Genomic DNA, 15,908 nt, shown 5'->3' on the forward strand with positions numbered 1-15,908 from the left:
CTGGATAAGTTAATTTCGTCTTTCCTTTGGCAAGGGAAAAAAGCCAGAATTAGCATGAAAAAACTAAGGCTGGATAAAACCTTAGGAGGTGTCAACCTAGCTGACTTTAAGCTCTATCAAACCGCGTTCTTAGCTAGACAAGGGGCCTTTTGGCTCACTCCACACTCAGACTACACCCCAGTGTGGCTGTCAGTGGAAAAATCCATCCTCCATGGCCTTCCCCCCTCCACCCTCCTCACTACCAAACCACAACCCACTGTATCCTCAGGCACCATCCTCAGAAGCACGAAGGCTGCCCTCCTTCATGTAAGCAAATTCTTACCACACCAATTTTGTAAATCACGATGTGAATCGTTGTGGAACAATACAAAACTGCTATACAAAGGGAAACCAATGAATAATCATGCTTGGATAGAGAAGGGTATACACTTCCCTCATCAGCTGTATGATGGTCCATTACCACTCACTTTCAATGACCTACAAAAAAAGTTTCAACTCCAGAACATAGACTTCTATTACTTCTTACACATCAAAGTGGCCCTCTCCAAAACAGATTTATCCAACGTCACCCCCTCCCTTCCTGGATACCTACACACGATTAACGGACAGGGTCATCAGGTGTCCAGAATATACAAACTGATCCGCCCTCAGAACACAAAACTGACAACATCCACACAGTCCTTCTGGGATTCATACTCCTCCACACCAACATCGGAAGCAGAATGGGCCAGAATATGGGAATCTACATCGCGACACAAAATCAGCCCTACATTATCCCAATCTAAATTCTGGCTTCTCCACAAAGCTTTTTGGACTCCTAGGAGACTCTTCCTGCACAACATCAAGGAAGATGACTCCTGCTGGAACTGCACGGCAGAGGGTGGGGACCTTGAACACCTAATATTCAAATGCCCCTGTGTATCCGACTACTGGGATAGAATCTTCGCATTTATTACCAAAGTATTACATATTTCGCTCCCGAGGGAATTTGCAACCTTAGTCATGGGTTTTGCCAAAGCTGTTAACCTCAATGAAAATGATAAAGCCCTACTTGACTTACTTTTGACAGCAGCGGTCAAACTCATACTGAATAACTGGAAGGACACTGGCAAAGCTTCTTTCCCCCACTGGCTCAATTGAGTTTCGAACCTCAGAGGAGCCGACAATATTGCGCTGGCTGCTACACCTTGGCGCCCCCCCTATAGGAACCTGTGGTCCTCGCTTGACGCTCACTTCGACCTATTTAAACCACCATGATTACCTGATGCGCCATGCACATATACACCCTGCCCATAGTCCGGATTGCCTACCTGTCCAAACGACTGACCTCATTGACTTACGTGGTTATCTTGCTCCACCTATGACTGTAACCTTGAAAATGTACTGATACACTGCCTGTGTTATCTTTCTTTTCCTTACGATTTGTTTTGAATTGCTTATTGATTTATCTCAGATTATCTTAATTTAATTTACCCCTCCTTTGTTCCCGTTATACTCGTATACTTGTGTACTTGCTCTTGTTGATGCCGGAACCATGCATGATATATGCTCATGTCTGTAATGCTTGCTCATCTCTCTCAATAAAAATTTTTGTGAACGAAAAAAAAAAAAAATAATTCAAGCATTTCCAGCCTTTGCTGTTGAAGGACCTTATTACAAGTTGCCTGGAAAAATCCCTGTTATTCCTGTCAACCTCCCACAACTTCTGTTACCAAGGGGTCCCGGGAATTCCAGAAGGTGAGAAGTAACTGGGATTACAAGTTTAGAGGTAATACTGTGTCGGAATCAGCGTTTCTGCATCAATCCCTGCATGTTCTAGCCATGTGTGATTTATTTATACAGAGAGCGAAGCTGTTGAAATCTAAGTGTGAATTAGCACAACCTGTATCCCAGGGGATCAGTAACTTCTGTTATTGGCCCCACCAGGATTACCAGTGTAACTCGTAATGAGACTCTACGTGAGTTGCTTAAGTGGAATAAACAGATCTGCCCAAATGAGATTTCAGGGTTTGCTACTACATATAAGTGCAAACTCCATCTTGATGATGTACAGCAAGCGTAAAATGTGCAAGGGGTTGAATGTGAGGTGTAGCACAGAGATTCCGGCCTGGCTGGCCCGTTTAAGGAGTCACAAAGACTGATGTAGATACAGTTTGTTCTCCCTGTTTGACAGAGCTCAGCTTAAGTATGGAGCAATGCTCTCCGGGGTAACTGTCAGTGTGAAGGCCTGATTGAATTATTTGCACCCATCACTTTTTTGCTGCCCAATGTTCCATTACAGACAAAAATGCCTGGAATCTCTAGGCACTGGCTGTTATCTGTCTACCTCTCTCCTCCCACTTCTGCCCCCGCCCTCACACAAGCATGCCTTGCCAAAGTCAGACCTGTTTGCCTCTTTAGTCCGGATTTAAACACTAAAACAATTAATGTTACCATTTTAAGGTTGCCTATATGTACTATCATATAAAAACGTAACTAAAACACGTAGATGAAAACAGTGTGTCAGACATCAAATATTCCTTCTAGTTGAGCTAAATAGAGTAACTTTAGTAAATTCGTGGTCTCATTCTGGACTGTTCTGATCCTGAGCCCGCTATGCACGCTATTTGGCACCTACGAGAGCGCCTCTGTTCTTCTCTTTTCAGTAAAAATAGGAAGTATTTCGAAATAAATGAGGGCTAAGCGCCACATAAATAAATGTACGTTCTTTCATTCCACAAATCCAATATTTCTTGCAGTGGGTCTTTTAGCAAACGATTTTGATTTTAGTTGATACCATTTCAGAAAACAGGTGTTTCATTGGTGGACTCTGAAGAGCGAAGAATAGTTTGAATGAACACTGCCACCTAGAGGATGAACATGTTACCAAGTGAATTTACAAAAATCGATGAATATAAGTAGTGGTCTTTAAACCATTCTCTGCAGAGACCCACTAGGGCAGAGGTCCTCATACTTTTGGATGCCGAGACCCCCCTGTGAATATTTTCAAGCGTAAGGACCCCCTCCTGACAAAAATTTCTAAACCTCTAGGTTATGAGGAAGGTGAGGACCAAATTATGCGACAGGCTTGACTAAATTGTGTGAGTAGAAAATGTAAATAATGTTCTGTGATGCTGCGTATTTTGGGGTAGCATTGCTTTATTATTTAGAATTTTTTTAAACACAGTAATACTGAGGAAAGATTTCACCCCATCATTACCAGTTTATAACCTCAGAAAGGTGTCTAGTCAACCTCTGTAAAGGGCCTCCCAATCTGCAGGAATACGCGCTGCCACATTAGAAGCTCACCTGGCCATGGCCGGGAGCAGCAAGGGTGCATTCAAACCGTGGCGGTCTTGTGCAGAGTTAAGCAGTTTACCCATGCCCCTTTCCTCTCACCCCCTTCCTTATCCCTCTCTTCTCTCCTCTCCCAACCCCGGATCCCTCTCTCACATTGCAGGCAGATGGTTATTAGCCCCAGGACACCTTTTGGTGACAGTAACGCACTACAAATGTAAATAATCGGCAGAAGCAGGGGATCCACTAGACCCGAACTTCGGGGGTGGGGGGGAATAACACTCACAGCCAGGGCTTGTCCAATCACTGGTCGCACACGGTGCAACAGTCTTTCCACCTTCTCCATGAATTCCCTCACTACCACTCACCAACAATACACCGCATCTCTCTATAGCACCTGTCTGACAAACATTTCATTTTTTATAGCGCTAATCATAGTTTACTCACACTCAGTTCTGTGATGTGCACGGTACATCTTCTTTGTACCAGGCACTTTAACCTTCTGCACTGTGTGGGTGACAAGAGTGCCCATGTGACTGCATGTTGAGCAATGCAACAGTGTGAGAGTAGGGTAAAAGGGTGACTGCAGGGTGAGTGAGGTGACCATATGAATTTGTGTTCGGCTGTAAATGCAGAGTGGGACGAATTAGTGCATGGTTAGTGATGTCCTTGTTTGAGTGAGCTACAGATTGAGCAGTGGGGGGGGGCAGGTGAGTGAAGTGTCACATGAGTGCAGGGTGAGAAGTGTGCTCGTGTGACTGCAGGGTGGGGTACAGAGCGAACAATTCAAGCAACGTTTTAGTGCAGAGTGATCACTGTGAGAGCAGGGTGAGCGGGTGAATGTTGTGAGTGCATGGTGATCAGTGTGAGTGCATTGTGATCACTGTGAGTACATTATGATCACTGTGAGTGCAGGGTGAGTGGGTGAATGTTGTGAGTGCATGGTGATCAGTGTGAGTGCATGGTGATCAGTGTTAGTGCATGGTGATCAGTGTGAGTGCATGGTGATCAGTGTGAGTGCATTGTGATTGCTGTGAGTGCATGGTGATCAGTGTGAGTGCATTATGATAACTGTGGGTGCAGGGTGAGTGGGTGAATGTTGTGAGTGCATGGTGATCAGTGTGAGTGCATGGTGATAAGTGTGAGTGCATTGTGATTGCTGTGAGTGCATGGTGATCAGTGTGAGTGCATTGTGATCACTGTGAGTACATTATGATCACTGTGAGTGCAGGGTGAGTGGGTGAATGTTGTGAGTGCATGGTGATCAGCGTGGGTGCATGGTGATCAGTGTGAGTGCATGGTGATCAGTGTGAGTGCATGGTGATCAGTGTGAGTGCATGGTGATCAGTGCGAGTGCACTGTGATTGCTGTGAGTGCATGGTGATCAGTGTGAGTACATTATGATCACTGTGAGTGCAGGATGAGTGGGTGAATGTTGTGAGTGCATGGTGATCAGTGTGGGTGCATGGTGATCAGTGTGAGTGCATGGTGATCAGTGTGAGTGCATTGTGATTGCTGTGAGTGCATGGTGATCAGTGTGAGTGCAGGGTGAGTGGGTGAATGTTCTGAGTGCATGGTGATCAGTGTGAGTGCATGGTGATCAGTGTGAGTGCATGGTGATCAGTGTGAGTGCATGGTGATCAGTGTGAGTGCATTATGATCACTGTGAGTGCAGGGTGAGTGGGTGAATGTTGTGAGTGCATGGTGATCAGTGTGAGTGCATGGTGATCAGTGTGAGTGCATTGTGATTGCTGTGAGTGCATGGTGATCAGTGTGAGTGCATTGTGATCACTGTGAGTACATTATGATCACTGTGAGTGCAGGGTGAGTTTGTGAATGTTGTGAGTGCATGGTGATCAGTGTGAGTGCATGGTGGTCAGTGTGAGTGCATGGTGATCAGTGTGAGTGCATGGTGATCAGTGCGAGTGCATTGTGATTGCTGTGAGTGCATGGTGATCAGTGTGAGTACATTATGATCACTGTGAGTGCAGGGTGAGTGGGTGAATGTTGTGAGTGCATGGTGATCAGTGTGGGTGCATGGTGATCAGTGTGAGTGCATGGTGCTCAGTGTGAGTGCATTGTGATTGCTGTGAGTGAATGGTGATCAGTGTGAGTGCAGGGTGAGTGGGTGAATGTTGTGAGTGCATGGTGATCAGCGTGGGTGCATGGTGATCAGTGTGAGTGCATGGTGATCAGTGTGAGTGCATGGTGATCAGTGCGAGTGCACTGTGATTGCTGTGAGTGCATGGTGATCAGTGTGAGTACATTATGATCACTGTGAGTGCAGGATGAGTGGGTGAATGTTGTGAGTGCATGGTGATCAGTGTGGGTGCATGGTGATCAGTGTGAGTGCATGGTGATCAGTGTGAGTGCATGGTGATCAGTGTGAGTGCATGGTGATCAGTGTGAGTGCATGGTGATCAGTGTGACTGCATGGTGATCAGTGCGAGTGCACTGTGATTGCTGTGAGAGCATGGTGATCAGTGTGAGTACATTATGATCACTGTGAGTGCAGGATGAGTGGGTGAATGTTGTGAGTGCATGGTGATCAGTGTGGGTGCATGGTGATCAGTGTGAGTGCATGGTGCTCAGTGTGAGTGCATTGTGATTGCTGTGAGTGAATGGTGATCAGTGTGAGTGCAGGGTGAGTGGGTGAATGTTGTGAGTGCATGGTGATCAGTGTGAGTGCATGGTGATCAGTGTGAGTGCATGGTGATCAGTGTGAGTGAATGGTGATCGCTATGAGTGCATGGTGATCGCTATGAGTGCATGGTGATCAGTGTGAGTGCATGGTGATCAGTGTGAGTGCATGGTGATCACTATGAATGCATGGTGATCAGTGTGAGTGCATGGTGATCAGTGTGAGTGCATGGTGATCAGTGTGAGTGCATGGTGATCGCTATGAGTGCATGGTGATCGCTATGAGTGCATGGTGATCAGTGTGAGTGCATTGTGATCGCTATGAGTGCATGGTGATAAGTGTGAGTGCATTGTGATCGCTATGAGTGCATGGTGATCAGTGCGAGTGCATTGTGATCGCTGGGAGTGCAGGGTGAACGTGAAAGTGAAGACGAGAATGAGAAGTGAGTAGTCTGAAAGCAGGGTGCATTCCCAGAAACTTGAAGTGTAGGGTTTCAGATATAAGTTAAACTATTGCTATAATGGCATTAATCAGGGATCGAGGTTGGAGGAAATAAATAATGTGCTGATCCTGCAACAAACTTCCAGTCTAATGATTAGGGTTACCAGCTCATTCTTTTGATGGCCCAGAAATAAGCAGTCACCTACAGCTGTATTTTTTGCACTTATCTGTGAATATTTAGAACGGCAAATATAAATAGAAAGCACTTTTAATTATGTTCTAGGGATGCCTCAATGATCCATGACTAATAATTAAAGAGAATAAAGACAGAAAAGTCACATAACTAATTAATACATACTTTTTATTTATAACTCAATTTCGTGTCAAGAGCAGGTCTCTGCATGATCTTTAAACAACACATAGCAGGCATGTTTCTTTTGGCAACCCAACTTTATATTTCTTTTCTTTAAACGCATTCTCACACTACAGCAGTAAGTGTAAAAATACAAATGTAAGGAATAGGCGGAGTGGGAGCCCAGGGGGTACTGGAACCATAAAAAAAATTAAGCTTTGGTAATCAGTTACCAAAGGCATGTAAATATGCTATAAAAAAATAAAGACCTGTGAAAAACTCGGGCCGGAGATAAGACTCCAGACACTGCCCAGCCGAGGCCCCAGGAGCGTGAGCTGCACTGCAGCAGCCCGGGCTGAGACACAGGATGGGGGAGGAGGAGGGCTGAAGCCCTGGAGGCCAGGGCAGAAGTGACACTGTGAAGGCGCGACCCCCTTTGCATCGCTCCACGGCCCCCCTGGGGGTCGCGCCGTACAGTTTGAATACCCCTGCACTAGGGTGAGAAAAAGTGACTATACGAACACCTAAACTACTAAGAGCGCAGAAAAAATTTATATTCAGTTCTGTCACGCCTCCCACTCCGAACATGAAATGTGTACTGTGCATACACCACACAGACCAATTTTCAGATGGGGTGCTGGTCAGCGAAATTAGCTCAGTACTTATGGGGAAGGTGATTAAGCCAAGTTCTACTTAGAATGTACGAAAAGAGTCAGGGGCTTCTTTACAGGCCCCTCCCACCGCAACTGCGTCACTTGTAATATGGCAAAAGTGAGGTACCAGCGGCACACAGGGCTTGTAAATAAGCTCCCGAATCCTTTTATTGGGTAATGGTCAAGGACGTCAGTCCTGCATTTTTTTATATATATATATATCCTTGCTCCAACTGCACCTCAAATCAGCGCACTCATGGACGGGTGCTCTTTAACGCGGAGGTGCATCTGCGTTCAACATGCACGGTCACTCCCTCCTCCGCTACGGACTCGAGAAAGCACTCAATGGGAACTTTGCTTATGATAATGTATGAATCAATTGATTTTTATCCAGACACAATGTTGTGTTATCAAGTATCAATCTTATTTTCTCGATATGGGATTATGTAAATATAAATGTGTGTGTCTTGTAAAGCGCACTGCTACCCGGAGGCGTCCTGGCGCTATAGACCGCTGGAGAACCCGTCCTGGCTTTCCCTGTGAGATGTTCCCTCCTGGGTATCTCCAAGGTGAAACCAGGCATCCCCGGCGTTTGTGGGGGGCCGTCGTGGAGATGAGGCGAGCTAATGCCCAGAGTTGCCGAGTGTGATCCCTGGTTAGAGTAGGCACAGAGGCGAGAATTATCGAGTCCGCTGACCCTGGTTCATGACCCTGCTGCATCAGGAATTGAACCCTGGTCCCGGGCCGTCCTCTGCTTCCGGGTCTGCCGCCTCTAACCAGTGACCACACCACTTATGAAACTTATACACACCGCAAGGAGATTACATGTCTGTAACCTCGATAGTTTAGCAATCTATATAATATTTGCTTTAGCTATAGGGATATTAGTGTGAAAAAACACATTCCAATATGGCACCTGATTATGAAATGAAATGGTCCTTTGTTGGTTTTTATGCAAAATGTATCACGTGACTCATTATACGTATTTTAATAGTTTGCCGCATTTTGGCGCGTAATATGAAAACATTTGACTAAGGCATAGCCGAAACACGTCATGTTTACTGTGGATTGTACAAATTAAAGAAATTTGGAAAAAGCAAAGTTCCCATCGAGTGCTTTCTCGAGTCCGTAGTGGAGGAGGGAGTGAGCGTGCATATATAATACATGTGAATATATATATATATATTACACAACATTGCGCCTTCCGGACAGCGGACACCCGTGGAAGGTGGCGCACACACCAGCGGAGCGCACTGGCAGTAGAATCCACACAAGACAGTCAAAAATACGTGCGCTCTCAGGATCAAGAATCCACAATCCAAGTTAGTTTGCAACCAGGTTTATTCCACCACAACGAGTTTCAACTGCTTCCGCAGCCTTTATCACGTGTACTACGTGTACAAAAGTAAAACGTCTTTTAACACCAGACGTGAAATCAGCTACATAAACAAAGGACATCGTATTTTGCATATGGCAGCCATCTTAGAGTGGTGAATAAAAGTCACACTACTAATCATACATCTAATAACCTATGTACCTGAATACATGGGAAGGTCCACACAATCTCATGGTTCAGTTGATGTTTAGCGAGTACATAATAATGCAAGTGCATCAATAAAGAAGCGCTCGGCTTGTGCATCAATGTTGTCTCTAACAAAAATAAAACACATAATGTGTGACTAGTCTATGAATAGGAGGAAACTCAGTGTAATGTCTGGCAAATGGGTATGTCTCCCGCTGAGCACATATGTTGCAAGTAGTTATGGACTTCTAAAAGTGACATCACCACAGCAGCGGGTAAGTTCAAATGCTGATGACATGGGTGAGCGCTGCAATGTGTTCGGCAATCCGGATATGTCCGGCAACGCTTGAACACATAGGTGAATGCATTCTCCTCAGACGTGCCAATATGGGCATGTCTTATGAGTACATAGACTAGGCCCCTGGCAGCCTATGTGTGCGAGATCTATATATATGTGACCAAGACCACGCGCGTGGTCGAAACACGTTGCCCTAGCTGCCAGGAATAAACTTCACCTGCTGAATCAACCTTGTGGGCTCATGTGATATCCTTTTCGCCAGATTTCTCTTGTGGGAATATCTATATATATATCTATATATCTATATATATATAGATATATAGATATATATATAGATATATATATATATGACATATTAAGACAGACTTAAGTTAGGATTTTGTCTTAAGTCTGTCTTAAGTCTGTCTTAAGTTTGTCTTAAGACAAATTTAAGACAAAATTCTAACTTCTGTGAATACCAAAAGCAGTAAGTTCATTCTGTGAATGCCAAAAGTAGTAAGTGCATTCTGTGAATACCAAAATAGTAGTAAGTTTAGGATTGAGTCTTAAATTCATTCTGTGAATCGGGCCCCAAGTAATTACCCAGAATCACTGCTTGGTGAGCTGAAGCCAGGATTTGAACCAGGTTCCGCAATCAGCAGCTCTTCTCATTAGGCCGCATTTCGTCCCACCTCTATGCATTATTTCTCTGCAGTTCCAAAACTATGACATGTTCAGTAGAAACACTGTAGTCCCACTTCGTTTAGTTTCCGAAAGTGACTCATTCTGAAACACTGAGACACAGTAGACTTAATGCTCAATAGCTAAGCTCAGAACAAATGGGCTTCAAGGCTCCTGCTCTAATGTGAACTAATAAGCACACAGAGGTCTACTGTGCCAGACAAATAATGCTATCACAATCACTGTATCAAATACAATGTGCCCAATGGAAATCATTTTCCATATGACTGCCCTGCAACAAAACAATTCCACTCACTGCTGAGTCATGAATCATGAAACTGTGGGGCATATTTATAAGTCCCTATCGCCACCAGAACGTCACTTTTTTGAATATGTGGTGGCGATACAGGCTTTGCCTAATTTACAAGGCAGCATTAAGCCACTTAACATGGCTTAATGCTGCCTTGTAAATAGGCACCCTTTCATGCTATACGTAGCATGAAAGGGGTGGTCAATGGGTGATGCAGTGGGCTTTCTGCCACAACACCCATTGATTTTGACGCTGTCCACTATTTACAAGGTTAGTGTAAATTTGGGTCTGCACCAAAATTAAGACCGGGTAAAACCTGATCATAACAGGAGGCAATGAGGAGAAATGCTTTATTTCTTCTCATTTTTGCTGTTTTGCATTGTTCAAAAACAACAGTTGATGGACAGAATGCAGAACAATGTCATACATTCACCCCAGTACAGAGAACTGGGCCTAAATCCATCGTTTTTTGCACTACACACCACCCCAGTTCAGACATGGCCATATGCAAATCAGCCTTGACCCTGTGCCTCATGGGAACAGTCCAGCTCGAACTACCAAGCCATGTCTTTCCTGGACCAGAATCTAGCATCCTAGGACCGGTTTCTGGCTATCAGCCGTCATCAGCCAGGTTAGCTTGACTCCAGTGGTGTGGTGAGCATGGGACTCACGTCTGAGCATACCCATCCCACTCGGGATGACAAATGCAAAAACAACAGTTGATGGACAGAATGCAGAACAATGTCATACATTCACCCCAGTACAGAGATCTGGGCCTAAATCCATCGTTTTGTTGCACTCCACATCACCCCAGTTCAGACATGGCCATATGGAAATCAGCCTTGACCCTCAATCAATCAATCAAAATATTTATAGAGTGCGCTACTCACCCGGGAGGGTCTCAAGGCGCTGGGAGAAGGGGGGGCGCTACTGCTCGAAAAGCCAGGTCTTGAGGTACTTCCTGAAGGAGAGTTGGTCCTGGGTAAGTCGTAGGTGGGCGGGGAGGGTGTTCCATGTCTTGGCCGCCAGGTAGGTGAAGGATCTTCCCCCGGTGGTGGTTCTGCAGATCTGTGGGATGGTGGCGAGGGCGAGGCTGGCGGAGCGGAGCTGGCGGGTTGGTGTGTAGAACGTGAGGCGCTTGTTGAGGTATTCGGGGCCCAAGTCGTGGAGAGCCTTGTGTGCGTGGGTGAGGAGTCTGAACGTGATCTTTTTGCTGACGGGGAGTCAGTGCATGTCCCTCAGGTGGGCGGAGATGTGGCTGTGTATGGGGATGTCCAGGACGAGTCGTGCTGATGCATTCTGGATGCGCTGGAGTCTTTTCTGTAGTTTGGCAGTGGTCCCAGCGTAGAGGGTGTTCCCGTAGTCCAGACGGCTGGTGACGAGGGCCTGGGTGACCGTCTTCCTGGTTTCAGTGGGGATCCAGCGGAAGATCTTATGGAGCATGTGGAGGGTGTTGAAGCAGGAGGAAGTAACGGCGTTGACTTGCCTGGTCATCGTAAGGGAGGAGTCAAGGATGAAGCCCAGGTTGCGTGCGTGGTCCGTGGGCTGGGGGGGGGGGGGCCCAGTGCAGGGGGCCACCAGGAGTCGTTCCAGGCGGAGATGGATGGGCCGAGGATGAGGACTTCCGTCTTGTCAGTTTCAGACGGCTGAGCCTCATCCAGTCCGCGACGTCTTTCATTCCGTCCTGGAAGCTGGCTTTAGCGGTCGTGGCGGGGTCGTTGGTGAGGGAGAGGATCAGCTGGGTATCGTCGGCGTAGGAGATGATGTTGAGGTTGTGCCTGCGTGCGATGGCTGCGAGGGGGCTGATGTAGACATTGAAGAGGGTGGGGCTGAGCAAGGAGCTCTGAGGCACGCCGCAGATGATCTTGGTGGCTTCTGCGAGGAAGGGCGGGAGCCGGACTCTTTGGGTTCTGTCGGAGAGGAAGGAGGTGATCCATTCCAGGGCCTTCCTTGGATCCCGGCGTGGTGGAGTCGGGTTGTCAGGGTGCGGTAGCAGACCGTGTCGAATGCAGCCGAAAGGTCGAGGAGGATGAGGGCGGCGGTTTCTCCGTTGTCAAGCATGGTCCTGATGTCATCGGTGGCTGCGATGAGGGCGGTCTCGGTGCTGTGGTTTGCTCGGAATCCAGACAGCGATGGGTCGAGGGAGCCGTTCGTCTCGAGGAAGGCTGTCAGCTGATTGTTGATGGTTTTCTCGATGACTTTTGCGGGGAAGGGGAGGAGCGAGATGGGGCGGAAGTTCGTGAGGTCTGTGGGGTCTGGGGTGGGTTTCTTCAGGAGGGCGCTGATCTCTGCATGCTTCCAGCTCTCCGGTAAGGTGGCGGATACGAAGGAGTTGTTGATGATGTCCCGGAGTTGGGGTGCAATGATGGAGTCGGCTTTGTTGAAGATGTGGTGTAGGCAGGGATCGGCTGGGGAGCCCGAGTGGATGGTGTTCATCGTGTGGGTGGTGTCTTCCGTGCTGACAGTCGTCCAGGCGCTTAGGGTGGTGGTGGGCAGCGTAGGTTCGGTGGTAGAGTCTGCGATCTGAGCGCCGAAGCTGTCGTGTATGTCGGCGATCTTGCGATGGAAAAAAGTGGCGAGAGAGTTGCAGAGGTCTTGCGATGGCGTGATGTCGTTGTTGCTGGCGTTGGGGTTGGAGAGCTCTTTCACAATGTTGAAGAGTTCCTTGCTGTTGTGGGTGTTGTTGTCCAGATGTTCTCTGAATGATGATCTTTTGGCGGTGCGGATCAGCTGGTGGTGTGTGCGGATAGCGTTCTTGAGGGCTGTCATGTTTTCCGTTGACTGGTTGTGGCGCCAGGCTTTCCTGTGCCTCATGGGAACAGTTCAGCCTGAACTGCCTAGCCATATCTTTCCTGGACCGGAATCAAGCATCCTAGGAACGGTTTCTGGCTATCAGCGGCCATCAGCCAGGATAGCTTGACTCCAGTGGTACAGAGAGCATGGGACTCACGTCTGAGCATACCCATCCCACTCGGGGAGACAAGTGCAAAAACAACAGTTGATGCACAGAATGCAGAACAATGTCCTACATTCACCCCAGTACAGAGATCTGGACCTAAATCCATCGTTTTTTTGCACTCCACACCACCCCAGTTCAGACATGGCCATATGCAAATCAGACTTGACCCTGTGCCTCATGGGAACAGTCCAGTCCGAACTGCCAAGCCATGTCTTTCCTGGACCGGAATCAAGCATCCTACGACCGGTTTCTGGCTATCAGCCATCATCAGCCAGGATAGCTTTACTCCAGTGGTGTGGAGAGCATGGGACTCACGTCTGAGCATACCCATCCCACTCGGGGTGACAAATGCAAAAACAACAGTTGATGGACAGAATGCAGAACAATGTCATACATTCACCCCAGTACAGAGATCTGGGCCTAAATCCATCGTTTTTTTGCACTCCACACCGCCCCAGTTCAGACATGGCCATGTGCAAATCAGCCTTGACCCTATGCCTCATGGGAACAGTCCAGCCCGAACTGCCAAGCCATGTCTTTCCTGGACCGGAATCAAGCATCCTAGGACCGGTTTCTGGCTATCAGTCGTCATCAGCCAGGATAGCTTGACTCCAGTGGTGTGGAGAGCATGGGACTCACGTCTGAGCAAACCCATCCCACTCGGGGTGACAAATGCAAAAACAACAGTTGATGGACAGAATGCACAACAATGTCATACAATAACCCAGTACAGAGATCTGGGCCTAAATCCATCGTTTTTTTGCACTCCACACCACCCCAGTTCAGACATGGCCATATGCAAATCAGCCTTGACCCTGTGCCTCGTGGGAACAGTCCAGCCCGAACTGCCAAGCCATGTCTTTCCTGGACCGGAATCAAGCATCCTAGGACCGGTTTCAGGCTATCAGCCGTCATCAGACAGGATAGCTTGCTTCCAGTGGTATTTTCTGCCATAGGAACCGAAAAAGTCACTCACACCTGGTTTTCGATTTGTTTCTAGGCGGAGGCCCAGGAAACCCAGACACAGACTCCTGCGCTCTCCCCCTAGGTAAGACACGCTCGAGCCTTGAGAGCTGCCCCCTCTCCTTTTCAAACAAATGTTCCACATAACTGGTTATTATAAGACTTTTCCCTTTCTTACAGCGGGTAGAGAGGCAGGGAGCGGTGCGAATCAATACAACATTGACAAATAAAATGAAGTAAGTGGTGAGATTATGTGATTTCTGAGAGTTGTGTTTAGTTGTTCTTAGTTGTTTTCAGTATGAAGTGTGGCAGGAGATGTCATTGTATGATTCTTTCCCCAGATAATTTGTACACGTCGGGGACATCTCTATTCTGACATTAAAGAGGTAAGATAAGGAGGCTCGCAATAATGGACTAGGCAGCCCTTCCCAGTAATAATATATGACCTAAAGAAAGTTTTCTTTCTTTCTTTACAGACAACGGTCCTGATGAGAACTCCTAAATAATATGAGTTTGAAACGCGTAGACCTTTCAAAAAAGCCAAAATTAGGAAAAAAGGTTTCAAGAAATGTAAAAAAGATCCCCTTTGAAAATATTAATTGTAGATGGCTTAACTGTGAATATTTTGTATTCCAGCACTCATTTAAAGTATATTGTTTTGTTGTTTGTTATGGTATGTTATATGAATGAATGGTGGCTTGAATGATTGACTTTCTTTGAACTTTATATTTGAAATGCACTTTTTGATATTGTAAATATGAATGTCGTTTTCTTTGTGTACTTAAGGTCTTAAAAAATGTAAATTTGGCAAATTGATATACCAAATTGACGAATATTAAAACAAAATATAAAACAAATAAAAGAAGTGATAATACACACGAAACATGGTGTTTTAGTTTGGATGTTTTGAGAAAATAGCTAAGGCCAAGTAAGTAGCGGCACGTGCACCTCTTTTGTTCATTATAGCTTGTGGCAAGCTGTGCCGTTGGGAGCACAGACCCAGTGGTGGTTTATATATACTGGAATCAAGCTATCCTGGCTGCTGACGGCTGATAGCCAAAAACCGGTCCTAGGATGCTTGATTCTGGTCCAGGGATGACATGGCTTGTCAGTTCGGGCTGGACTGTTCCCATGAGGCACAGGGTCAAGACTGATTTGCATATGACCATGTCTGAACTGGGGTGGCAGAGTGGGCTAAAGAACAGTGATGGATTAGACCCAGATCTTTTGACTGGGAGTGAGTGTTTGATTGATTCAGATGCTCCGTCCATCACCACCCCCTTTTGTACCGCATCTTTCTAAAAGTGGCCTTTTTAAAAGGATAATTCTAAATTCAACTTTACCATTAAAGAGGATTTATGATTGTCAGGATTCACACAGTGCACATCGAAAGATGGCGGCCGCTGGGGGCCCAGCATGTTCGTTCTTGTCGTTGTTGACCTCATACCTAAGAGAAAAATTTTAACATGCGAGGAGTCTGTAGCGGCTTACTTCACCAAGTTCCCTCATCTGAAAGATTCACTCCAGTTCATTATATGTAGGGCTCCCGGTTTTCCGTTTAAACTGATTTTTTGCATATAAATACAGACAGAAAACAATTTTTCCTTTGTCTGTATTGACATGTAAAAACGGCAAAATACTAGTAAATTATGCTGGGCTGCCCTGCTTCAGCCAGAGTTCCACGCCCCTGTTCCTTTTATTGCTGCCCCAGCACTTCTTTTGAAATCGGCATCTATTCCACAAGTGTGTTTCTGTGGCCTCAGGGGACAGATTAATGTTGTGCAACGCCATTGGGCTCAAAGAGCTTAGAACCCCCACCCCCCTTCATGTGTG

The sequence above is a fragment of the Lissotriton vulgaris genome, chromosome 2_2 (assembly GCF_964263255.1).
Source record: "Lissotriton vulgaris chromosome 2_2, aLisVul1.2, whole genome shotgun sequence".
Classification (NCBI taxonomy): Eukaryota; Metazoa; Chordata; class Amphibia; order Caudata; family Salamandridae; genus Lissotriton; species Lissotriton vulgaris.